Here is a 25,706-nt window from a genome sequence, read left to right as displayed (position 1 = left end):
GCAAATGCCAGAAGTCTAACAAATAAGATGGGAGAGTTAGAATATATTGCACTAAATGAAATATTAGATATAATAGGCATCTCTGAGACCTGGTGGAAGGAGGATAACCAGTAAGACACTGTCATACCAGGGTACAAATTATATCATAGTGATAGGGTGGATCGAATTGGTGGAGGGGTAGCATTGTATGTTAAAGAGGGCCTTTTATCAAATAGATTGAAAATTCTGCAGGAAATAAAACATAGCTTGGAATTCCTATGGATTGAAACTCCATGTGTTAAGGGGAAAAGGATAGTGATAGCAGTGTATTACCGTCCACCTGGTCAGGATGAACAGACGGATGTAGAAATATAATCAGAAATTAGGGAGGCTAACAAACTGGGCAACACAATAATATTGGGTGATTTCAATTACCCCAATATTGACTGGGGTAAATATAATATCAGTGCATGCTAGGGAGGTGATTTCAATTACCCCAACATTGACTGGGGTAAATATAATATCAGAGCATGCCAGGGAGGTAAAATTCCTTGATGAAATCAAGGACTATTTTACGGAGCAGCTGGTATAGGAGCCGACAAGAGAAGGACAAATTCTAGTCCTAGTTCTTAGTGGAGCGTATTATCTGGGATGGGAGGTAATGGTGCTAGGGCTGCTTGATAACAGGGATCATAATATGATCAGATTTGACATTGGCTTCGGAAGTACACACAGGAAATTCAACAAGTTAGCGTTTGACTTTCAAAAAGACACTATGATAAAATGAGAAGAACAGTGGGGGAAAAACCCCCCAAAACTTTATATCAGGCATGGATGCAGTTCAAAAATACCATCCTGGAGGCCCAGGCCAAATATTATCAGTGTATTAAAAAAGGAAGAAGGAAGATCAAATGACAGTTGGCATGGTTAAAAAGTGAGGTGAAGGAAGCTATTAGAGCTAAAAGAAAATCCTTCAGAAAATGGAAGAAGGAACAGACTGAAAATAATAAGAGACAACATAAGGAATGGCAAGTCAAATGCAAAGCGCTGATAAGGAAGGCTAAGAGGGACTTTGAAAAACAGATTGCGTTGGAGGAAAAACATATAGTAAAACTTTTTAGGTATATTAAAAGCAAAAAGCCAGCAAAAGAATCGGTTGGACCGCTAGAAGACCAAGGGGTAAAAGGGGCAATCATGGAAGACAAAGCCATAGCGGAGAGATTAAATGAATTCTTTGCTTGGGTCTTCACCGAGGAAGATATGGGAGAGACACCGGTGCCAAAAATGGTATTCAAAACTGACAAGTCGGAGAAACAATGAAATCTCTATAAACCTGGAGGAAGTAATGGGGCAATTTGACAAACTGAAGAATAGCAAATTTCCTGGACCAGATGGTATTCATCCCAGAGTACCGATAGAATTGAAAAGTGAATTTGCAGAACTATTGTTAGTAATACGTAATTTATCTTTAAAATCGAGCATGGTACTGGAAGATTGGAGGGTGGCCAATGTAGCGCCGATTTTTAAAAAAAGGTTCTAGAGGAGATCCGGGAAATTATAGACCGGTGAGTCTGACATCGGTGCCGGGCAAAATGGTAGAGACTATTTTTAAGAACAAAATTATAGAGCATATTCAAAAGCATGGATTAATGAGACAAAGCCAACATGAATTTAGTGAAGGAAAATCTTGCCTCACCAAAGTATTACATTTCTTTGAAGGGGTGAACAAACATGTGGATAAAAGTGAGCTGGTCGTTATTGTGTATCTGGATTTTCTTTTCTTCTTTTGTAATAATAGCTTTTATTAAAGAGTTCTACAAATCACAGCAATAAGTAATCTGTTTGGGTACAACATGAGCCACAAACACAGTAAAAAGTATTACAACAGATATCACCCTACTGGAAAGCTGTACAGGTATTCTCTAATACCCCCTATCTAACTGTCTCCTCCTCCTCCCCCCCCCCCCCCCCCGAAACCCCCACACCCTATACTCTGCTGCCTCTATAGGACAGGCAGGGAAGAGTCTGGGCAGGCAGACCATTTCATATATGGGTCCCAAATATTATGGTACGATAGTATGCGGCCAGTTCTTAGGGCTGTTAATTTAGACATCAGATGGATGTAGTCCAACTTGCGCAGCATCACTGAGAGACCAGGCAATGCTGTCTGTTTCCAAGCTGCGGCAAGCACCAACTTGCTGGCTACAAACACGTAAGTAATCAAATGATGCACATGTCTTCACCCCCACCGGTTTAACATGCAGGATACAGTGGTCTATCCTCATAGGGTATGTGAGCTTAGTGTCTTTGTATTGCGCTCAGTAGAAAAGGAAATGCATTTCTGTTTTTCTTTTCTCTGGTGTTGCAGTACACATGCTAAGTTTAACTTCTTGGGATTCCCAGTTTAATTTTTATCAAAATATTTTTATTTCTAATTTGTGATCCCTTGTTCTGTATTTGGTGACAGTCTTTCGGTGTAATAGTAATGATAGATGGGGAAATTGGAGGGGAGGCAGGGAGGAGAGGGCTTCAGGGTGGGGGGCCCTCCTTTATTTTCTGACCTGGGCTCTAGCATGGCAAACATCAGTCCTGACCCTTGCTGTATAACTGGTGGGGATCCCCAACCATCCCCAGCTAAGAATTGCCTCCAAAGATGGCTAGAACTCCCTTCTACCAAGCTCTGCAGTCAGCAACAGCATCCTTGAGCCACCAACAACTAAACATGCATGGGATGCTGGCATCAGCGGCTTAGGGACACTGCTGCTGCCTGCCAAGCTTGGTAAAAGGGAGTTATAGGTTACATTTTGAGGTGGGGATAGGGTGGGGTAGTTTTGTGCCCACCCACTTTGGGCACAGCCCCACCCCAAATTGGCTAACTGGCTATACCACTGGGATAAACAGAGGTTTCCTATATGGCATGAAGATAGAATAGAAGTACGGAGTATTTCCAATCACAGTAAAATGTAAAATAATTCATATTTGATAGAAAAAAAAACAAGAGGCATAGAGGGGGGCTAGACTGCACCGAGCATCAGTTACAACCCTTGTTAGGTTGATTGTGAGCCCTTGAGCCTGGGCCTAGGCCAAGTCCTAGGACAGACCAAGCTCACCCTATACAGTAATGGGCTACAAAGCCCAGCACACTCAGGGAGACCAGCGAGCAGCACCAGAAAGGAAAATAGACCATTCATACGGGCCACGTGGCCGAACTGGAACCCACACATACAGAGTCCAAGTGTATGGGCCACAAGGCCGAACTGGAACCCAATAACACACACAGGCCGTACACACAGTGCCACATACAGACCAACGATAAGCCATCAGTCCAAACACACAGATAAAGACAATAACCAAAATAAGGGAACTCACGCAGAGAGGCAACCCAAGCTGTGCCACATAGCTAAACGAAGGAGTGACCTACACAGGATCCAAACAAGAGCTACAGCAAGAATAGGGGGAAAAGGAAACCACACAAAAGACAACGAAAGCAACAGTAAGGGTATGGCACACTACAGAGAGACTGGTTCTAGTTATCAGGGCCGGTCTTAGGCAGAGGCGACCGAGGCTGCCGCATAGGGCCCCGCGCCTAAGGGGGCCCCGCGCGGCATGCCTCGCCTCTGCCTCGCCGACCACGCTCGTCTGCCCTCCACCCATGTCCCGCGACGCGAGTCTCCTTTTTCCCCTGCTGCTCCCCCTCCCTCCAGCCACCTGAGACATCTCCCGTCTGACCCCCCCCCTCCTCCCCTCCCCGCCACACGACCCTCTTCTGTCGCCCGCACCTCACCTGACCCGACCCAGCATTTTAAAAAACCCTCCAAGCGGCGGTGCCGGTGCCTCGCGTCTGAGGGAAGAAAACTCGCTTCGTCGTTGGCTGGCCTTCCCTCAAGTCCCGCCCTCTGATGTAACTTCCGCAAGGGTGGGACTTGAGAGAAGGCCGGCCAACGACGAAGCGAGTTTTCTTCCCTCAGACGCGAGGCACCGGCACCGCCGCTTGGAGGGTTTTTTAAAATGCTGGGTCGGGTCAGGTGAGGTGCGGGCGACAGAAGAGGGTCGTTTGGCGGGTCGGGGAGGGGGGGGGTCAGACGGGAGATGTCTCAGGTGGCTGGAGGGAGGGGGAGCAGCAGGGGAACGAGGAGACTCGCGTCGCGGGACATGGGTGGAGGGCAGGGGGGACGGGGGGGGGGTTACTGGACATAGGTGGATGGCAGTTGGCAAGGGGGGCAGGAGGGTCGCTGGACATGGGGTGGATGGAGGGGAGGAGGGCTTCTGGACATAGGGGGAGGGCAGGGGGCACAGGAGGGTCACGACATGGGTGGATGGCAGGGGAGGGCATAGGGGACAGGGGGGGTTGCTGGACATGGATGGCGGGGGGGACAGGAGGGTCGCTGGACATGGGTGGATGGCAGGGGAGGGGGGGTTTCTGGACATAGGTGGATGGCAGGGGAGGGCAGGGGGCACAGGAGGGTCGCTGGACATGGGTGGATGGCAGGGGAGGGCATAGGGGACGGGGGGTGGTGGACATGGATGGTAGGGGGGACAGGAGGGTCGCTGGACATGGGTGGATGGCAGGGGAGGGGGTTTCTGGACATAGGTGGAGGGCAGGGGGCACAGGAGGGTCGCTGGACATGGGTGGATGGAGGGGAGGGGGTCTCTGGACATAGGTGGATGGCAGGGGAGGACAGAGGGGACAGGGGGAGTTGCTGGACATAGATGGATGGCAGGGGGGACAGGAGGGTCGCTGGACATGGGTGGATGGAGGAGAGAGAAGAAATGCTGGACATGGATGGAGGCGAGGGAAGAGTGAGGAAGGAGATGAGGTGAGGGAAAAGGAAGAGAGGAGAAAAAGTGCACATGGATATAGAAAATAGGCAGAAGCTGGATCCACTGGACAGTCAAGTCTGCGGCGGACCCAGCTTTTACTTACGGATGTAGGGCAAGAAATGAAGAAGAAAGGCGGAAAGTAAAGACGTAAATGGAAAGGAAGCCCTGGAAACGGAGTTAAGAGGACAGATAGCAGCACAATCGGATACTGAGCCAGCATGATCAGAAAAACAAAGTCACCAGACAACAAAGGTAGAAAAAACTATTTTATTCAGGATTTATTAATTGGAATATGTTAGTTTTTGGAAATGTGCATCTGTGATATTTTTCATGTAAGTTTTAATTTTTGTAGTATTGCTACATACTGAGTCTGACTTCTTGAGGTAACTTTCCAGTTCAGTATTTTGCATTCATGTGTTTTTCAGGTGTGATCAAGGAAGGTGCAGTATTCTGCTAGTGTATAGTTTGCAGCCCTTTTTGTTTGTTTTTTTTCACTAGGTTGTGCACTGGTGTTTTAGAGCCCGGTGTAATTACAGTTGCCTTTCCACGCCACGCATAAGGTTATAGCTCGTCCTGTCCTTGGAATTAGTGCTGTTTATGGTTTGTTAAGGTTATGAGTGTGTTTTTGCACACGTTTGTGTATAGTGTTTTGCAGTGGAGAGATTGTGTGTTGGCCTTACTAAGGTGGCACCAAACATCGGAAAGGGTGTAGAGCCTAAATCATGACACACTCTCTCTAAAAGGGTGTTTTGTGGCTCTACATGAGAATTGTGATATTATGATCCCTTGCTAGCTTCATATTGTTGATAATCTGCATTTTCCGTATGGCTGGTATATTGGTGTATAAGGTATTAATTGTGACTTTTTCTTTTTTACTTATTTTTTTCTGTGTGTTGTCAGACAATTATGGATGACAGAGTCGGAGTCTTCTTGAGTCAGAGAGTTGTGGTATATATTTTAAAACAATTTTAATACCTTGGTGGTCTATATGTTTTTATATTGTACATTATATTTTACATATCACTTAATTTTATTGTATATCTTTTCATTTCATTTTTATTTTATTGCATATATGGGTTACAGAGTAATAGGGGAATTTGAAAGTACTGAATCTTTTCTTAATATTTTTCCTTTATTCTCCTTTGTTATGAGAATTGGAACTACTAATTGTAGTGGACTTGAACTGAATAATTTCTGGGGAGGGGAGGTTTCATGATAGCATTGTGCTTATTATTTCAATCAGTTTTTTGTACAAGTTTAGCTTCATTTGTCTTTATTTGAAATTTCATAAATAAAAAAATGTTCTAAAAATGGAATAATTTTATCAATGGGGTGGAGCTAGGGTGGGGGCGGGGCTACAGTGGGGCGGGGCTATGGTGGGGGTGGGGCTAGGATGGGGCCCCACCAAATTGGTCTGCATAGGGCCCCGCACTTACTAAGACCGGCCCTGCTAGTTATACAGCCCAGATGAGGGGCAGTGCTCACATGAACCAAACAGATACAGCAAGTAAAGGGTATGGCACACTACAGAGAGAGTGCTTCTATTTATACAGCTCAGATGAGAAGCAGTGCTCACAAGAGCCAAGCAACAGATACAGCAAGTAAAGAGGTGTAAGCAGACTACAGAGAGAGACTGCTTCTAGGTACACAGGTCAGACAAGGAGCAGTGCTCACACAAACCAAACAACAGATACAGCAGGTAAAAGGTTAATAGGAAAATCCAAACAAAAGAAGCTCTTACCACAGACTCAGCCAGCACACACAGCTGGGAAGGGAAAGGCAAAGCACAAAGTGAAGCAACGGACACAGAGAAGCTGAACACAGTTGCACAGCAGCTAAATAATCACAGAAGAAGCTGGCTTCTATAGACTCACAAAACAAATACAGACAAAGGGAATAATGGTGACCAAACCACAGAGAATTTACCATGTGCCACACTCACAGACTAAGTGGAATCAAGGTAAGCTCACAGCTGAAGGAAATAACGCTAGAGCGTCCTATGCAGGCAGAGGTATGTTTAAATAGGGTCTGGCATCTGACATTAGCTGCCTCAGACATAAGCCCAATCCCTGACATGGCCAATCGGGAGCAAGACCCAGTCACTACCCTGCCTGCCCCAGAAGGATCATAACAACCCTGAAGACAAAGGGGGAGATAACCAACACAAAGTCACAGATACAACCCTGGCCGCCTTTCTAGGAAGGCTGGCTGGGCAATGGTGGTCTTTATCTGCCAAGCACAAATAGTGGAGTTGACAAAAGAAGAACAAAAAAGGTCAATGGTGTACTAATGTCCTTTAATATCTTCACTTGAATCTGCCATCATTAGCTATATTACAATGAAGTGTCTTTATATTTAAAATACCTTAGACCCTGATCATATTTTAGATTTAATAACAAACTTACTTAAAAGTTCTAAAATGTATTATTTATATCTTTTAGAAGAGTCCAGGGAGGCCATTCCAAGAATCTACCATCCTTTCTGTAAAGAAATATTTTCTGATGGTGTTCCGAGTCTACCTTATTGGATATCATTACCTCTTGGGCCTTATAGTCAGAAAATGCTGAGCTCCTAAATTTATGCTCTTGTTAAGCTTCCTAAATTTGTGCCCTATTTTTAGCCAAACTTATGAGCATTACTTCTCAGCTAAAAATTCATTTTAATTTAGGAGCTTCAAAGTTATGCTCATAAATTTAGGCCTGCCATTTGTTTAACTAGCTTTATGAGCCTTGTGCTAAGAATCAGTGCTAAGCTCTTAACTTCTTTCCCCTGCCCTAAATCCACCCCTGTTGCCTTTTATATGTTTAGTGAAATTTTGAGTAAAAACTTATGCACTCAGCAGAGGGATCCAAGATGACTGCGTGAAAGGATGCAACCGTGGCAGCTTTGTACCTGTCTCCTCTGTGTCTTTTTCCTGGTGGGTAAATCCTTGGATCCTCCCTGGGCATTGCTGAATCCACCACTCAGGAAGATGACATTAGAGCAGTTCTGAGCTGCTGCGGGTCCTGCTGTGAGCTCTTCTTCTACCGCGCTGGTGGTGAATGCATCTGGTGGCAGTAGTAGCGGGGTCTCTGAGTCCTATGTAGGGGCTTACTCTGCAGCAGTCAGAAGTCGCAACCCCAGTAGTGGAAAGTGGAGCACCAGGCAGAGGGCTGATATCCTTACTGCCTCTGATGGAGGGATCACAAATCAGACTCTTCCCCCTGAAGTTCAAACGGAGAGGTGGAACCTGAACAACAGTTCCACTGGAAAAACGAGTGAGGAAAAGCATATGATTCCTGAACTATCTGTGCGAAGGCTCAAAATTGTTATGACTGATGTTTTGTGGGAGGCTATGCAGCTCCTTAATACCTCCCTGATTTCTGTGCCTAAATGTATGGGTGATTTATCTGATTCTAGGGAGATTGTAGAGGCCCATAAGAACTGGGATATTATGCTACTAAGATGAGTTCCTAGGAGGCAAAGGTGGAAAAGCAGAAATGTTTTGATGAAGGAGCAGATCTATATTAATAGGAGAATGGAACATCTAGAAAATCAAACTGGAAGAACAAGGTTTCTGAATTTTCCCAAGTCTCTTTTGATAACTCCCATTGACATGTTGCACAAATATATGCAAGAAATTGTGAAAATACCAGCAGCATCTTTACCATTTGCAGTCAGGGCTCAGTATTTTACCATCTCATTCTGATTTGATTTTCATGTGAGAGAAAAAAACAATCTGTATTAAAGTTTATTTTGAGACTTCTTTGTTTTTGAGTTATATTTTTGAAGTAGACACTTTATTTTTTAAACTGAAGTAACAGGTTGAATTTTTAGAGTCCAGGGAAGAGGTGAGGATCCAAATATATGTCCCACAACCCAAAGAGGTTGGCTAGAAATAGTAATAGTGTGAATGTGCCTTAATTTAATTACATATTATTTTCTTTATATTTTTTCATTGTATATCTTGAATCTCTTGATAATTGTGGTCAAATAATTTAGACTAGAATTTCCTTTTGGTTACTTTTCTTTATAAGAAAGGAATAAGTCTGGTATTTACTTTTATCACACGAGGTACACTTGTGATTGCATTATTGAAATAATTCTATAAACACCAAATTTTAAAAAATGTATGCACTCAGCCCTAGCAAATTTTTAAAGAGCTAATTTATGAGCATAATTCTCAAAGTTAGGAACATAAAAGCCTTTGAATATTGGGACCCCTGTTCTCCAGCATTCTTTCCACTCAAAAAGGTTTGCTATGTCTGAATTATTTATACGTCTGAAGTACTTGAATGTCTCTATCATATCATCCCACCTGTTTTCTAGAAGACAGATTTACAGTTTCAGACCTCATCTTGTACGTGCAGATTCAGTATTATTTTATCATCATCTCTCTGGGCTGTCTATATCATTTTAGAAGCATGCTCTCTATAGCTGGCACAATATTTTAAATATTATTCTTTCCTTTTACTTCTTGTTAAATCTTTCCTTATCCACCTTAGCTTCCATCTGGCTCCAGAACTCTTATTACACGCTTTGCTCTCTTGAGATCATTAGACACAATCACCATAATCGAAATTTGCTAAAAACTGTGCAACAAAGTAAGGTACTCACATTAATTTGGTTTGCGAGAGTACTCTTACCATGAATCAATGTTGCTAGTCATTTTCAATGAAGTTTCAAATGCAATAGAGAATTAATTTCAGTAAATATTCTTAACTTAATTGACTTAAATACACCCAGGTGCTTCTAACTCTGAAAAAAAGATCAGGATGCCATTACCACATACTGTAACTGTTTATTTATTCTCTGTCTGGAAGTCTGATTTAGAGGCAATAAAATGCAATCACTATACAAACCAAAAGTAGGAATCATCTGCTAATGGAACTTTTAATTGAGAAGTGACCACTGACATGAGGTAATTCTTTCCATGTAGGATTGCTTGCACAGACCTCCATGCACTTCATCACAGTAAACAATCACTAACATATGCATTAAAGATAATTTAAATACATTATGACCCAATAAATATCACAATCAATCAATACACTCTTTTCCAACTAAAGATTTAGTGTTGAAATACCACACTTCAGTAGTCTTTTAGTGCTGGACATATATTTACAATGTTGATACTAAGTTTAGCAATTTGTAATCAAAAGATAATTGGTTGTGCTAAGTAAACTGGTACACAAAGGAATTGGCCAGCTTGAATAATCATGACAGAGAATGGAACCACACTGCACAATCACTCACAAGAATATCAAGCTACTCTTCTATTGCGCTTTTATTCATTTTCATTTTATTTAGATTTAATTACTTGCCTATTCCAAATCCATGTGCAAGAAAGGTTACAATTCTCTGTTAAAATTTGATTTATATATCACTTTCTCTGTATCAGATGGATTAAAGCTGTATACAAAGTAATGTACAATAGACCGTAATAAAAACTCTAAAAACGTGATGATCTTTCCTGTTAAATGTTCCATAAGTACATAAGTATTGCCATACTGGGAAAGACCAAATCAAACCCAGCATCCTGTTTCCAACAGTGGCCAATCCAGGTCACAAATACCTGGCAAGATCCTAAAAATGTACAAAAAACATTCTATATTGCTTATCATATGTTGGGCTAACAAAGCGAATGCTACATACCTGTAGAAGGTATTCTCCGAGGACAGCAGGCTGATTGTTCTCACTGATGGGTGACGTCCACGGCAGCCCCTCCAATCGGAAACTTCACTAGCAAAGGCCTTTGCTAGTCCTCGCGCGCCCATGCGCACCGCGCATGCGCGGCCGTCTTCCCGCCCGAACCGGCTCGTGTTCGTCAGTCCCATATGTAGCAAGACAAAACAAGGAAAGACACAACTCCAAAGGGGAGGCGGGCGGGTTTGTGAGAACAATCAGCCTGCTGTCCTCGGAGAATACCTTCTACAGGTATGTAGCATTCGCTTTCTCAGAGGACAAGCAGGCTGCTTGTTCTCACTGATGGGGTATCCCTAGCCCCCAGGCTCACTCAAAACAACAACCATGGTCAATTGGGCCTCGCAACGGCGAGGACATAACTGAGATTGACCTAACAATTTATCCAACTAACTGAAAGTGTAGCCTGGAACAGAAAAAACATGGGCCTAGGAGGGTGGAGTTGGATTCTAAACCCCGAACAGATTCTGAAGTACTGACTGCCCGAACCGACTGTCGCGTCGGGTATCCTGCTGCAGGCAGTAATGAGATGTGAATGTGTGGACAGATGACCACGTCGCAGCTTTGCAAATCTCTTCAATAGTGGCTGACTTCAAGTGGGCTACCGACGCTGCCATGGCTCTAACATTATGAGCCGTGACATGACCCTCAAGAGTCAGCCCAGCCTGGGCGTAAGTGAAGGAAATGCAATCTGCTAGCCAATTGGATATGGTGCGTTTCCCCACAGCCACTCCCCTCCTGTTGGGATCAAAAGAAACAAATAATTGGGCGGACTGTCTGTTGGGCTGTGTCCGCTCCAGATAGAAGGCCAATGCTCTTTTGCAGTCCAATGTGTGCAGCTGACGTTCAGCAGGGCAGGAATGAGGACGGGGAAAGAATGTTGGCAAGACAATTGACTGGTTCAGATGGAACTCCGACACCACCTTTGGCAAGAACTTAGGGTGAGTGCGGAGGACTACTCTGTTATGATGAAATTTAGTATAACGTGCATGAGCTACCAAGGCTTGAAGCTCACTGACTCTACGAGCTGAAGTAACAGCCACTTTGTGTCATCAGCAAATTTAATTACCTCACTAGTTACTCCTATCTCTAGGTCATTTATAAATACGTTAAAAAGCAGCGGTCCCAGCACAGACCCCTGGGGAACCCCACTAACTACCCATCTCCATTGAGAATACTGACCATTTAACCCTACTCTCTGTTTTCTATCTTTTAACCAGTTTTTAATCCACAATAGAACACTACCCTCCTATCCCATGACTCTCCAATTTCCTCTGGAGTCTTTCATGAGGTTCTTTTTCAAACGCCTTCTGAAAATCCAGATAAACAATATCAACTGGCTCACCTTTATCCACATATTTGTTCACCTCTTCAAAGAAATGTAGTAGATTGGTGAGGCAAGATTTCTCTTCACTAAATCCATGTTGATTTTTTCTCATTATCCATGCTTTTGAATATGCTCTATAATTTTGTTCTTAAAAATAGTCTCTACCATTTTGCCAGGCACCAACGTCAGACTCACCGGTCTATAATTTCCCGGATCTCCTCTGGAACCTTTTTAAAAAATCAGCGTTACATTGGCCACCCTCCAATCTTCCGGTACCATGCTCGATTTTAAGGATAAATTACATATTACTAACAACAGCTCCACAAGCTCATTTTTCAGTTCTATCAGTACTCTGGGATGAATACCATCAGGTCCAGGAGATTTGCTACTCTTCAGTTTGCAGAACTGCCCCATTACATCCTCCAGGTTTACAGAGAATTCATTAAGTTTCTCCGACTCATCAGCTTCGAATACCATTTCTGGCACCGGTATCCCACCCAAATCTTCCTCGGTGAAGACCGAAGCAAAGAATTCATTTAATCTCTCCGCTAAGGCTTTGTCTTCCCTGATCGCCCCTTTTACTCCTCGGTCACCTAGCGGTCCAACCGATTCTTTTGTTGGCTTCCTAATTTCAATATACCGAAAAAATTTTTTACTGTGTTTTTTCCTCCAATGCAACCTTTTTTTCAAAGTCCCTCTTAGCCTTCCTTATCAGCGCTAACTTGAAGAAAAATGAAGATACATACCTGTAGCAGGTATTCTCCGAGGACAGCAGGCTGATTGTTCTCACTGATGGGTGGCGTCCATGGCAGCCCCGAGACCGGAATCTACCTAGCAACAAAAGTTTGCTAGAGCCTTCAATCGCACGCACCGCACATACGCGGCCATCAGGTTCCCGCCCGTCGCGCGATTCCCGTCAGTTTGATAACAAGCAAAGAAGGGAAGACAACTCCAAAGGGGAGGCGGGCGGGTATGTGAGAACAATCAGCCTGCTGTCCTCGGAGAATACCTGCTACAAGTATGTATCTTCATTTTCTCTGAGGACAAGCAGGCTGCTTGTTCGCACTGATGGGGTATCCCTAGCCCCCAGGCTCACTCAAAACAACAAAGAAAGGTCAATTGGGCCTTGCAACGGCAAGGACATTAAGGGTTGACCTACGAAGAAACATCTAACAGAGAGTGCAGCCTGGAACATAAGAAAAATGGGTCTAGGGGGGTGGAGTTGGATTCTAAACCCCGAACAGATTCTGCAACACCGACTGCCCAAACCGACTGTTGCGTCGGGTATCCAGCTGTAGGCAGTAATGAAATGTGAATGTGTGGACTGATGACCACGTCGCAGCCTTGCAAATCTCTTCAATAGTGGCTGACTTCAAGTGGGCCACTGACACTGCCATGGTTTGAACACTATGAGTCGTGACATGACCCTCAAGAGTCAGCCCAGCTTGGGCTAAGTGAAGGAAATGCAATCTGTTAGCCAATTGGAAAGGGTGCGTTTCCCGACAGCAACTCCCCTTCTGTTGGGATCAAAAGAAACAAACATTTCGGCGGACTGTCTGAAGGGGTGTCGTGTCCGCGGCTCCTCACGGCGCCTCCGCCGTGGGGGGCGAGAGCCGGCGTCCACCATGGCGAGGGGCGGCGATTCAGAAGCCGGGGGGAACCGCGGACGCGACAAGGGGCTTGTCCACATAGAAGGCCAATGCTCTCTTGCAGTCCAATGTATGCAACTGACATTCAGCAGGGCGGGTATGAGGACGGGAAAAGAATGTTGGCAAGACAATTGACTGGTTCAGATGGAACTCCGACACCACCTTTGGCAAGAACTTAGGGTGAGTGCGGAGGACTACTCTGTTATGATGAAATTTAGTATAAGGTGCATGAGCTACCAAGGCTTGAAGCTCACTGACTCTACGAGCTGAAGTAACAGCCACCAAGAAAATGACCTTCCAGGTCAAATACTTCAGATGGCAGGAATTCAGTGGCTGAAAAGGAGGCTTCATCAGCTGGGTGAGAATGACGTTGAGATCCCATGACACTGGTGGAGGTTTGACAGGGGGCTTTGACAAAAGCAAACCTCTCATGAAGCGAACAACTAAAGGCTGTCCAGAGATAGGCTTACCCTCTACACGTTGATGATAAGCACTAATTGCACTAAGGTGAACCCTTATGGAGTTGGTCTTTAGACCAGACTCTGACAAGTGTAGAAGGTATTCAAGCAGGGTCTGTGTAGGACAAGAGTGAGGATCTAGGGCCTTGCTGTCACACCGGATGGCAAACCTCCTCCATTTGAAAGAATAACTCCTCTTAATGGAATCTCTCCTGGAAGCAAGCAAAACTCGGGAGACACCCTCAGAAAGACCTAAGGAGGCGAACTCTATGCCCTCAACATCCAGGCTGTGAGAGCCAGGGACTGAAGGTTGGGATGCAGAAGCGCCCCCTCGTTCTGAGTAATGAGGGTTAGAAAACACTCCAATCTCCACGGTTCTTTGGAGGACAACTCCAGAAGAAGAGGGAACCAGATCTGACGTGGCCAGAAAGAAGCTATCAGAATCATGGTTCCGCAGTCTTGCTTCAGTTTCAGCAAAGCCTTCCCCACCAGAGGTATGGGAGGATATGCACACAGGAGGCCTCTCCCCCAATGAAAGAGAAAAGCATCCGATGCTAGCCTGCCGTGGGCCTGAAGTCTGGAACAGAACTGAGGGACCTTGTGATTGATCTGAGTGGCAAAAAGATTCACCAAGGGGGTGCCCCAAGCTCAGCAGATCTTGCGTACTACGCCCGAGTTAAGCAACCACTCATGAGGTTGCATTATTCTGCTGAACCATTCGGCCAGACTGTTAAGCCTGCCAGATACGTGGCTTGGAGAAGCATACCATGAGCACGAGCCCAAAGCCACATCTGGACAGCTTCCCGACACAGGGGCGAGATCCGGTGTCCCCCCTGCTTTTTGATGTAATACATGGCAACCTGATTGTCTGTCTGAATTTGAACAATTTGATTGGACAGCCGATCTCTGAAAGCCTTTAGAGCGTTCCAGATTGCTCGCAACTCCAGGAGATTGATCTGAAGATCTGATTCCTGGAGGGACCAAGCTCGAGTGTGAAGCCCATCTACATGGGCTCCCCACCCCAGGAGAGATGCATCTGTGGTCAGCACTTTTTGTGGCTGAGGAACTTGGAAGGGACGTTCCAAAGTCAAATCGGATCGAATTGCCCACCATTGAAGGGAATTGCGAAATTCGGTGGGTAGCTGGCTTGCATCCGCTAAATTCCCTGTGGCCTGAAACCACTGGGAAGCTAAGGTCCATTGAGCTGATCACATGTGAAGACGGGCCATGGGAGTTACATGGACTGTGGAGGCCATATGGCCCAGAAGTCTCAACATCTGCCGAGCTGTGATCTGTTGAGACGCTCTGGCCAAGGAAACAAGAGACAGAAGGTTGTCCGCTCTCGCCTCTGGAAGATAGGCATGAGCCGTCTGCGAATCCAGCAGAGCTCCTATGAATTCTAGTTCCTGAACTGGAAGAAGATGGGACTTTGGGTAATTTATGACAAACCCCAGTAGCTCCAGGAGTTGAATAGTCATCTGCATGGATTGTAGAGCTCCTGCCTCTGAAGTATTCTTCACCAGCCAATCGTCGAGATAAGAGAACACATGCACTCCCAGTCTGCGTAGCAACACTGCAACTACCACCAGGCATTTGGTAAACACCCTGGGCGCAGACACGAGCCCAAAGGGCAGCACAAAATACTGAAAATGCTGTGTTCCCAGACGGAATCGAAGATACTGCCTGTGAGCTGGTAGTATCGGGATGTGCGTATAAGCATCCTTTAAGTCCAGAGAGCATAGCCAGTCATTTTTCTGAATCATGGGAAGAAGGGTGCCTAGGGAAAGCATCCTGAACTTTTCTCGGACTAGGTATTTGTTCAAGGCCCTTAGGTCTAGGATGGGACACATCCCCCCTGTTTTCTTTTGCACAAAGAAGTACCTGGAATAGAATCCCAGCCCTTCTTGCCCTGGTGGAACGGGCTCGACCGCACTGGCGATGAGAAGGGCGGAGAGTTCCTCTGCAAGTACCTGCCTGTGCTGGAAGCTGAAGGACTGAGCTCCCGGTGGGCAATTTGGAGGTATAGAGAGCAAATTTAGGGAGTATCCTAACCGGACAATTTGGAGAACCCACCGATCGGAGGTTATTAGAGGCCACCTTTGGTGAAAAAATTTTAACCTCCCTCCGACTGGCAGATCGTCCGGCACGGACACGTTTACAGCGGCTATACTCAGCTGGAGCAAGTCAAAAGCCCATCGCTGAAGGCGCCCGGTGGGAGATATTGTCCATAGTGGTTTCCCGCTGGTTGAGCTGTTCAACCACTTGATCGACTTTCTCACCAAAAACATTATCCCCCCGGCAAGGGACATCCGCCAGCCACTGCTGGACTCTATTGTCCAGGTCAGAGGCACGCAGCCATGAGAGTCTGCGCATCATTATACCTTGTGCAGCGGCCCTGGATGCCACATCAAAAGAGTCGTAAGCACCCCTGGACAGGAATTTACGACACGCCTTCATCTGCCTGACCACCTCCTGAAAAGGCCTGGCGTGCTCCGGAGGGCGCTTATCCACCAAGTCCGCCAGTTGCTCGACATTGTTCCGCATGTGGATGCTCGTGTAGAGCTGGTATGACAATCTTGGACATGAGTATGGAGGACTGATAGGCCTTCCTCCCAAAAGAGTCCAGAGTTCTAGATTCCCGCCCCGGGGGCGCCGAGGCAAAATCTCTAGATCTTTTGGCTCTCTTGAGAGCAGAATCCACAACCATAGAGTTGTGAGGTAACTGCGACTTCATCAACTCAGGCTCCCCAAGGATTCGATACCGAGACTCAGCTTTTTGGGGGATGGTAGGATTAGATAATGGTTTCATCCAGTTCATTAGCAATGTCTGCTTAAGGACATTATGCAGAAAAACAGTGGATGACTCCCTTAGGTGGTGAAGGATAGTCAAGGACCTCGAACATCTCGGCCCTGGGCTCATCCTCAGATACCACCGGGAAGGGAATGGCCACAGACATTTCCCGCACAAAGGAGGAGAAAGAAAGACTCTCCGGGGGAGAAAGCTTCCTTTCAGGCGAAGGAGTGGGATCAGAAGGAAGACCACAAGACTCCTCAGAAGAGAAATATCTCGGATCCTCCTCTTTTCCCCGTAAGGCATCCTCCTCGGTGTCGGACAAGAGTTCACGAACTGCAGTCCGAAACCAGGCCCGCCTCGACTTAGAGGAACCCTGTCCTCGATGACGATGTTGAGAAGTCAACTCCCGTACTGGCGGCGATGAAGCTCCCTCCAGCGATGTCGACGGGGAGGCGACCTGGGTGGCAGCCAAAGCCGCAAGCGGCATCGGTGACTGCACCACAGGCACAGAGCTCACTGCCGCTTCCATCAACGGTACCGAAGGCGCAAGCACCCCCGGTACCGGAACAGACTTGGCACAGCAGCCCCCTTCAGGAGACCTGGAAGAATGGCTCTGAGGCGCTCGTCAAGAGTGTCTGCCAGGAAAGGCTGTGGAGCCGGTGCAGGAGCTGGAGGCAGAACCTGTGCAGAACAAGGAGGAGGTACCAGACTGTCCGAAGACCAGCACACCGACACCTCTTGGATGGAGGGTGAGCGGACCTCCTGGCATCAACACTTCTCGACGACCCGGAGCTCCCGGTACCGTGTGTAGAAGGAGATCGACGCAGATGCTTCTTAGCCTTCGCTCGATGCACGGAATCGGTACTGACGAGGACGTGGAATCCACACGCCTCCTCAGGGTCAGGTCCGAAAGTGGTCGGTTCCGATGGGCCTTTGCAGCAGGAGCCTTCGAGACAGGTGGTGACCCACTCGACGGCTCACTGCTCTCAGCGTGCGGTGGTCTCTGGACAGGTATTACCTGCTCTCCCGATGTCGATGCCATCTCCAGTGCCGATGCTGACGACCTTGGTACCGCTGTCAACGTCGACGCCAAAGTGCCGGGCAAGGATCCAAACAGACGTTCCCGCTGAGACTGTCTCGACGCCTGTGTCCGCTTTTTAAGACTAAGACACAACTTACACGCGTCTGGGCGATGGTCCGGCCCAAGGCACTGGATACACCACGAATGGGGATCGGTACCTGAGATTGCCCGGCTGCACTTCTTGAAGCCGCTGGGAATCCTCGATGTCATGGACAGAAAAATAGCGGTGGTGAAGTAAAAATTTGCGATGGTGCCAAGAAAAAGGCACTAAAAAGGAGAAACACGAACGCGCAGCCCAAAAGAGTCTGCGACGGCAGCGAAAGAAAACTTAAAGAGGGCCCAACGCTAGAAGAGAGATAAGGGAACCTTTTTTTTTTTTTTTTTTGAATACAGGAGATATAGAGGAGTGTGGTAGCCGTGTTAGTCCACTCTTAAGGTTATCAATAGAAATCAAACAAAATAAAACATGGAAAAGAAAATGAGATGATACCTTTTTTATTGGACATAACTTAATACATTTCTTGATTAGCTGACGAAGAAGGGCAACCTTCGAAAGCTAATCAAGAAATGTATTAAGTTATGTCCAATAAAAAAGGTATCATCTTATTTTCTTTTCCATGTTTTATTTTGTTTGATTTCTAGGAGATATAGAAAAAGAACGAAGAAACGAAGAAAAATCGCGAAAACGCGCGGGTAAATGAAAGCTCTTTCTCAGGGGTACACAGAGAGAGATGGCCAAAACAACAGCTCCCTACCGCGGAAAGAAAAAAAACTGACGGGACTCTCGCGCGATGGGCGGGAACCTGATGGCCACGCCCGCACGTGATCGAAGGCTCTAACAAACTTTTGTTGCTAGGTAGATTCCGGTCTCGGGACTGCCGTGGACGTCACCCATCAGTGAGAACAAGCAGCCTGCTTGTCCTCGGAGAAACTCTAGCTACAATGGGTACCCAATGAAGTTCGATATAGAAAGAAGAGACACTGTCAAACTTAGATGATCTTAGGCAAGTTACTTCATTCTCTGCTACCTGACGCACAACTAAATTATAGGACAATTTGGGCAGAGAAACAACTCATACCTGAATGTGCAACTCATCTTATGTTCACATATCTGGAAAAAGCATGTAATAAATCTAAAATCCAAATCCTAATACACTCTTTGAAAGAAGATGAACTCATAACGCGCAAGCTCATAAGGATAACACTTTACGAAGAAGGTGGGAGCCGGAGATGGGAAGGCCCTGGAGCAGGCCTGTGGGGGCTCTTCTTCATGGCAAAAACAATGCCAGACTCATGCAGGGGAAGCGGGTGGCAGTGCTGGACCTGCGCAGGGGAAGAGGGTGGCAGTGCTGGACCCGCGCAGGGGAAGGGGCGGCAGTGTTGGACCCGCGCAGGAGAAGGGTGCAGGGGAAGGGGACAGCAATGCTGGAACCGCTAAGGGATAGGGGTGGCAGTGCTGGACCTGCGCAGGGGAAGGGGGCGGCAGTGCTGGACTTGCATGGGGGAAGGAGGTGGTGCTGGAGGGAGGGCTGGAACTGAGAGGCAGTGCTGGAAGGGAGGGAGGAATGAAGCTGAAGAGGGAAGGGAGCTGGAGGTGACAGAGGAAGTGCTGGAAGGAAGGACATAAAAACAAAAGCATTGCCATACTGGGACAGACCAAAGGTCCATCCAGCCCAGTATCCTGTTTCCAACACTGAGCAATCTAGGTCACAAGTACTTGGCAAGATCCCAGAACAAAACAGATTTTATGCTGCTTATCCTATGCAGTGGAGTTTATGCTGCTTATCCTAGAATATGCAGTGGATTTTAGGCTGCTTATCCTGGCTGTGCTAGAAGTTTAGTGAAACAATAATTGAGCAAGCAAGATCCTATGGGACATACTGTTACACCTGAATATGCTGAACTGTATGCTGATCTTGCACATATAAACCTTATAGATGATGCTCTTAATGAAGGTGATATATAATGTATCCATGCAAGATCATCGTCCCTTGTAACCAAGTGCCAATGGGTAACTTAATAAGGCCATAGGTGGGTGTTTTAAAGGGTTTCACCTACATCTTATTGTCTTGCTACACATTACCCTCTATCTGTTACACATCCTAGCCACCACCATTACATCGTCCTACTGTACCTCACAATTACAGTACACTAGTGTCTCTCCTATTTACTATCCACCTCCTGGTGTTCATGCAATTGCCTAGCCATAATGGGTAAGTCAGGACTGAGTCTTTCCCCCTACTACGGGATTCTCAGGCCGGCAACCTAAGACAGCCTGAAATTGGAGCACTAATCATCTGCTTGCTGAAAACACACAGATCTTGAAGCACATAAACTACATCAAATCGTGAACAAACTACTAGACACCACACCAGTCACCACTACCAGCACAGACACCCCTTCAGCAGACGAACTTGCCGAATTCTTCAATGAGAAAATTATAAAGCTACGATCCACGCTACCACTCAATACCAATGATCATGAAAAATTCATAGACTGCCTAGACCCAAGTCCTGATGAATACCCAGCAGAGCGAACTTGGACAAACTTCGCTCTTGTAACCGAAGAAACTGCCACTCAAGCAATTAACAAATGCGCCAAATCCCACTGCAAACTGGATATATGTCCCAACAACCTAATAAAATTTGCCCCCAAACGATTTATAACAGATCTTACATCACATCTGAACTACATGCTACAACAAGGACTCTTCCCCAAGGACAAAGGAAACATACTACTAACCCCTATACCCAAAGACTTAAAGAAAAAAACAAATGACAACCAACTACCGCCCAGTAGCATCCATCCCTCTAACAGTCAAACTAATGGAAAGTATGGTAACCAAACAACTTACTGACTACTTAAACAAATTCTCAATATTACATGAAAGGCTACAGAGGACATTGGAGGGTCATGGGATAGGAGGAAAAGTCCTATTGTGGATTAAAAACTGGTTGAAGGATAGGAAACAGAGAGTGGGGTTAAATGGGCAGTATTCACAATGAAGAAGGGTAGTTAGTGGGGTTCCTCAGGGGTCAGTGCTAGGACCGCTGCTTTTTAATATATTTATAAACGATTTAGAGATGGGAGTAACTAACGAGGTAATTAAATTTGCTGATGGCACAAAGTTATTCAAAGTCATTAACTTGTGACAAGATTGTGAAAAATTACAAAAGAACCTTACGAGACTGGGCGGCTAAATGGCAGATGACGTTTAATGTGAGCAAGTGCAAGGTGCTGCATGTGGGGAAAAAAGAACCTGAATTATAGCTACGTCATGCAAGGTTCCACGTTAGGAGTTACGGACCAAGAAAGGGATCTGGATGTCGTCGTCGATAATACACTGAAACCTTCTGCTCAGTGTGCTGCTGCGGCTCGGAAAGCAAATAGAATGTTGGGTATTATTAGGAAAGGTATGGAAAACAGGTGTGAGGATGTTATAATGCCGTTATATCACTCCATGGTGCGACCGCACCTTGAGTATTGTGTTCAATTCTGGTTGCCGCATTTCAAGAAAGATATAGTGGAATTGGAAAAGGTGCAGCGAATGGCGACTAAAATGATAGCGGGGATGGGACGACTTTCCTATGAAGAAAGACTAAGGAGGCTATGGCTTTTCAGCTTGGAAAAGAGACGGCTGAGGGGAGACATGATAGAGGTATATAAAATGATGAGTGGAGTGGAACAGGTGGATGTGAAGCGTCTGTTCATGCTTTCCAAAAATACTAGGACTAGGGGGCATGCGATGAAACTACAATGTAGTAATTTTAAAACAAATCGGAGAAAATCTTTCTTCACCCAACGCATAATTAAACTCTGGAATTCGTTGCCGGAGAACATGGTAAAGGCGGCTAGCTTGGCAGAGTTTAAAAGGGGGTTAGACGGTTTCCTAAAGGACAAGTCCATAAACCGCTACTAAATGGGCTTGGGAAAAATCCACAATTCCAGGAATAACATGTATAGAATGTTTGTACGTTTGGGAAGCTTGCCAGGTGCCCTTGGCCTGGATTGGCTGCTGTCGTGGACAGGATGCTGGGCTCGATGGATCCTTGGTCTTCTCCCAGTGTGGCATTACTTATGTACATGAATCACAATCAGGATTTCGATCCAACCACAGCACAGAAACAGTACTAATCACCCTCCTAACCAAATTCAAACAAATAATTGCAACTGGCAATAGTGTACTCCTCCTACAATTCGACATGTCCAGTGCATTTGACATGGCCAAATACTATCAAACATCCTAGACTACTTCGGGATTGGAGGAAACGTACTTAAATGGATTAATGGCTTCCTAACCGCAAGAACATACCAAGTGATATCAAATTCAAAAACATCACCATGGAAACCTGAACGTGAAGTACCCCAAGGATCACCGCTCTCACCAACCCTCTTCAACCTAATGATGACACCTTTAGCCAAATCACTATCCAACCAAGGACTTAACCCGTACATCTACGCAGACGATGTCATGAGATGCAGTGACCAGAACTGCACACCTCCTCCCTGGGCTCCCTGATCTCATCTCATGGTTTCCAGTATCATCTCTATGCTGATGACACCCAGCTGTATCTCTCCACACCAGACATCACCGCGGAGACCCAGGCAAAGGTATCGGCCTGCTTATCCGACATTGCTGCCTGGATGTCCAACCGCCACCTGAAACTGAACATGTCCAAGACCGAGTTCATCGTCTTTCCACCAAAACCCACTTCTCTTCCTCCACTTTCTATCTCAGTTGATAACACCCTCATCCTCCCCGTCTCATCTGCCCGCAACCTCGGAGTCATCTTTAACTCCTCCCTCTCCTTCTCTGCGCATATCCAGCAGATAGCCAAGACCTGTCGCTTCTTCCTCTTTAACATCAGCAAAATTCGCCCTTTCCTCTCTGAACACACCACCCGAACTCTTGTCCACGCTCTCATTACCTCTCGCCTTGACCACTGTAACTTACTCCTCACCAGCCTCCCACTTAGCCATCTATCCCCCCTTCAATCTGTTCAGTACTCTGCCGCACATCTTATATTCTGCCAGAACCGATATACTCATATCACCCCTCTCCTCAGGTCACTTCACTGGCTTCCAATCAGATACCGCATTCAATTCAAGCTTCTCCTTCTTACCTACAAATGCACTCAGTCTGCTGCCCCTCACTACCTTTCTACCCTCATCTCCCCTTACGTTCCCGCCCGAAAGTAGTAGTAGTAGTAGGTATGGTTGCAGCATGGAGCGATACAAAGGCATTATAACATCCTCAGTTTTGCTTTTCATTTCTTTTCTATTTGCTTTCTTAGTCGCCGCTGCACACTGAGCAGAAGATTTCAATATATCATTAACGATGACACCTAGATCCTTTTCCTGGGCGATGACTCCTAATATGGAACCTTGCATCACGTAACTATGATTTGGGTTTCTCTTTTCCACATGCATCACTTTGCACTTGCTTCACACTAAAAGTCATCTACCATTTGGATGCCCAGTCTCCCAAAGTCCTCTTGCAATTTAACAACTTTGAATAACTTTGTGTCATCAACACATTTAATTACCTCACTAGTTATTCCCATCTCTAGATAATTTATTAATATGTTAAAAAGCAGCAATCCCACCATTGATTAATGTTCTCTCTAATTTTTGCTGGTCCACATGTGCAATGAAAATGGAAAACATTTTGTGTGCAAGTTTTCAGCCTTGATACAATGTGTGGGGTATAACCTACCTTCACAATAAAGAAAACTAGCAAAACTTTGGGGCACACAGTTGGCTAGGTGTCTGGGCTCTCTTTCTGACCCATGTGCGTGTTGTACATGAGTACAGCTTAGAGGGAACAATGCCATCAGTTGATCTGTTAAAAAAAAAACCCTAATATTTTCTTTATGGAAAGGTTTTTTTTATGGTGTGATTGTACTGTTGTACCTTAACACCAAAGTGGAGGAGTAACCTAGTGATTAGTGAAACAGGTTGACAAACAGAGAAGACCAGTTCAAATCCTACTGCTGCATCTTGTGATCTTGGGCAAGTCACTTAACCCTTCATTGACTCAGGTACAAACTTACCTCCTGTTTACAAAGCCACACTAGCGGCTGCCGGTGCGCTAATGCTGACACAGTCCTTTCACTCTGAATGGGCTGTGTTGGCATTGTCATGTGGCCCTCCGGACAGAAAAATACCTACTATACCTGAATATAACTCAGATTGACCTACTACTGAAAAAGGTGTGAGCTAAACCCAAGTAAATAAAATAATTTTAAGAAAATAAAGCTGCACTTGAAAATTATCGAGTTTATTTTAGGTTGACAAGCTATTAGGGCAGTGTTTCTTAACCCTCTACTAGAGGCACACCTCACCAATCAGGTTTTCAGGACTACTGGCATATACAGGAGACCCAATTTATGCAAATCTCTCTCATGAATATTCATTGTGGTAACTTATTTATTTATTTTGTTTGTTACATTTGTATCCCACATTTTCCCACCTATTTGCAGGCTCAATGTGGCTTACATAGTATCGTAACGGCGTTTGCCAGTTCCGGTATGAACAAATACAAGGTGTAAGTGTGGTAGAATAAGGTTCATGTATGGTAGATACATTGGGAGGCAAAACACACAGTGGATACAAAAAAGTCCTCTCACATACATTTCGTTTCACAAAGCAGCACAGCGTTTTCTTGTGTACGATATCGTTGTTAGCAGCTTTAGTGCTTTTTTTCATCTGATCTACAAGGTACTTTTTTCTACAGATAATACTAGACCCCTGACGCAGGCCTCACGGCCGAAACACGTCACGTGTCGGGTCATTTCTGCTACTGTCAATAAAGACCTTGTTCAGGAAGACACTCATTGTGAGAGGACTTTTTTGGATCCACTGTGTGTTTTGCCTTTCATTGGTTTTCCTGTGGAGAGTTCACCTTCTGTGGGTGTTTGCTTCGTTGGACTTGGAGATACATTGGGAGAACAATAAAGAAGAAGAGGGAGAGTTGGGGTGTGTCCATTACGATCTTTGTTGTGTTGCAGGTACTCAGGTTTTTATGTTGGGTCGGTGGGAAATGCCTTTCTGAACAGGTTTGCTTTTAGTTCTTTCCGGAAATTTAGGTGGTCGTACGTTGCTTTTACTATTTTTGGCAGTGCGTTCCATAGCTGTGCGCTTAAATAGGAGAAGCTGGATGCATACGTTGATTTGTATTCCTTTGCAGCTTGGGTAATGGAGATTTAGGTATGTTTGTGCTGATCTTGTTGTATTTCTGGTTGGCAGGTCTATGAGGTCTTTCATGTATCCCAGGGCTTCGCCTTAGATAATTTTATGGACCAGGGTGCAGATTTTGAAAGCAATACGTTCTTTGATTGGGAGCCAGTGCAGTTTTTCTCGGAGGGGTTTGGTGCTTTCAAAATGTGTTTTTCCAAATATAAGGCTGGCTGCTGTGTTTTGATCGGTCTGAAGTTTCTATGTAATTTGTTCTTTGCAATCTCCATAAATTCCATTGCAGTAGTCTGCATGGCTTAGTACCATTGATTGTATCAAGTTGCGAAATATTTCCCTCGGGAAGAATGGTTTCACGCGTTTGAGTTTCCACATTGAGTGAAACATTTTCTTTATGGTAGATTTTGCTTGGTTCTCTAGTGAGAGGTTCCGGTCGATTGTTACTCCGAGGATTTTCAGGCTGTCTGCAATAGGAAGGGTATAACCTGGGGTGCTTACATTTATGGGGTTTGTATGTGTTGTATTGGGATGAGATGATGAGACAGTGTTTTTTCTGTGTTGTTTTAATTGGAATGCATTTGCCCATGAGTCCATGATGTTCAAACTGAGCTTGATTTCATTGGTGATTTCTGCCAGATCGTGTTTGTAGGGAATATATATTGTGACGTTGTCAACATATATGAATTGGTTAAGGCCTTGAATGCATAAGGACTTGGCTAGT

At 45.5% G+C, this 25,706-nt stretch overlaps 1 protein-coding gene across 5 annotated transcripts in view; it reads right to left on the bottom strand.

Moving 5' to 3' along the window:
• UBE3C (ubiquitin protein ligase E3C) overlaps window positions 1-25,706 on the bottom strand; it is a 362,832-nt gene that overhangs the window by 74,898 nt on the left and 262,228 nt on the right. The window lies entirely within an intron of this gene.

Source organism: Microcaecilia unicolor, chromosome 1 (genome assembly GCF_901765095.1).
Source record: "Microcaecilia unicolor chromosome 1, aMicUni1.1, whole genome shotgun sequence".
NCBI lineage: Eukaryota > Metazoa > Chordata > Amphibia > Gymnophiona > Siphonopidae > Microcaecilia > Microcaecilia unicolor.
Note: the sequence above shows the minus strand (reverse complement) of the source record. Positions and strands in the feature narration are given on the sequence as shown.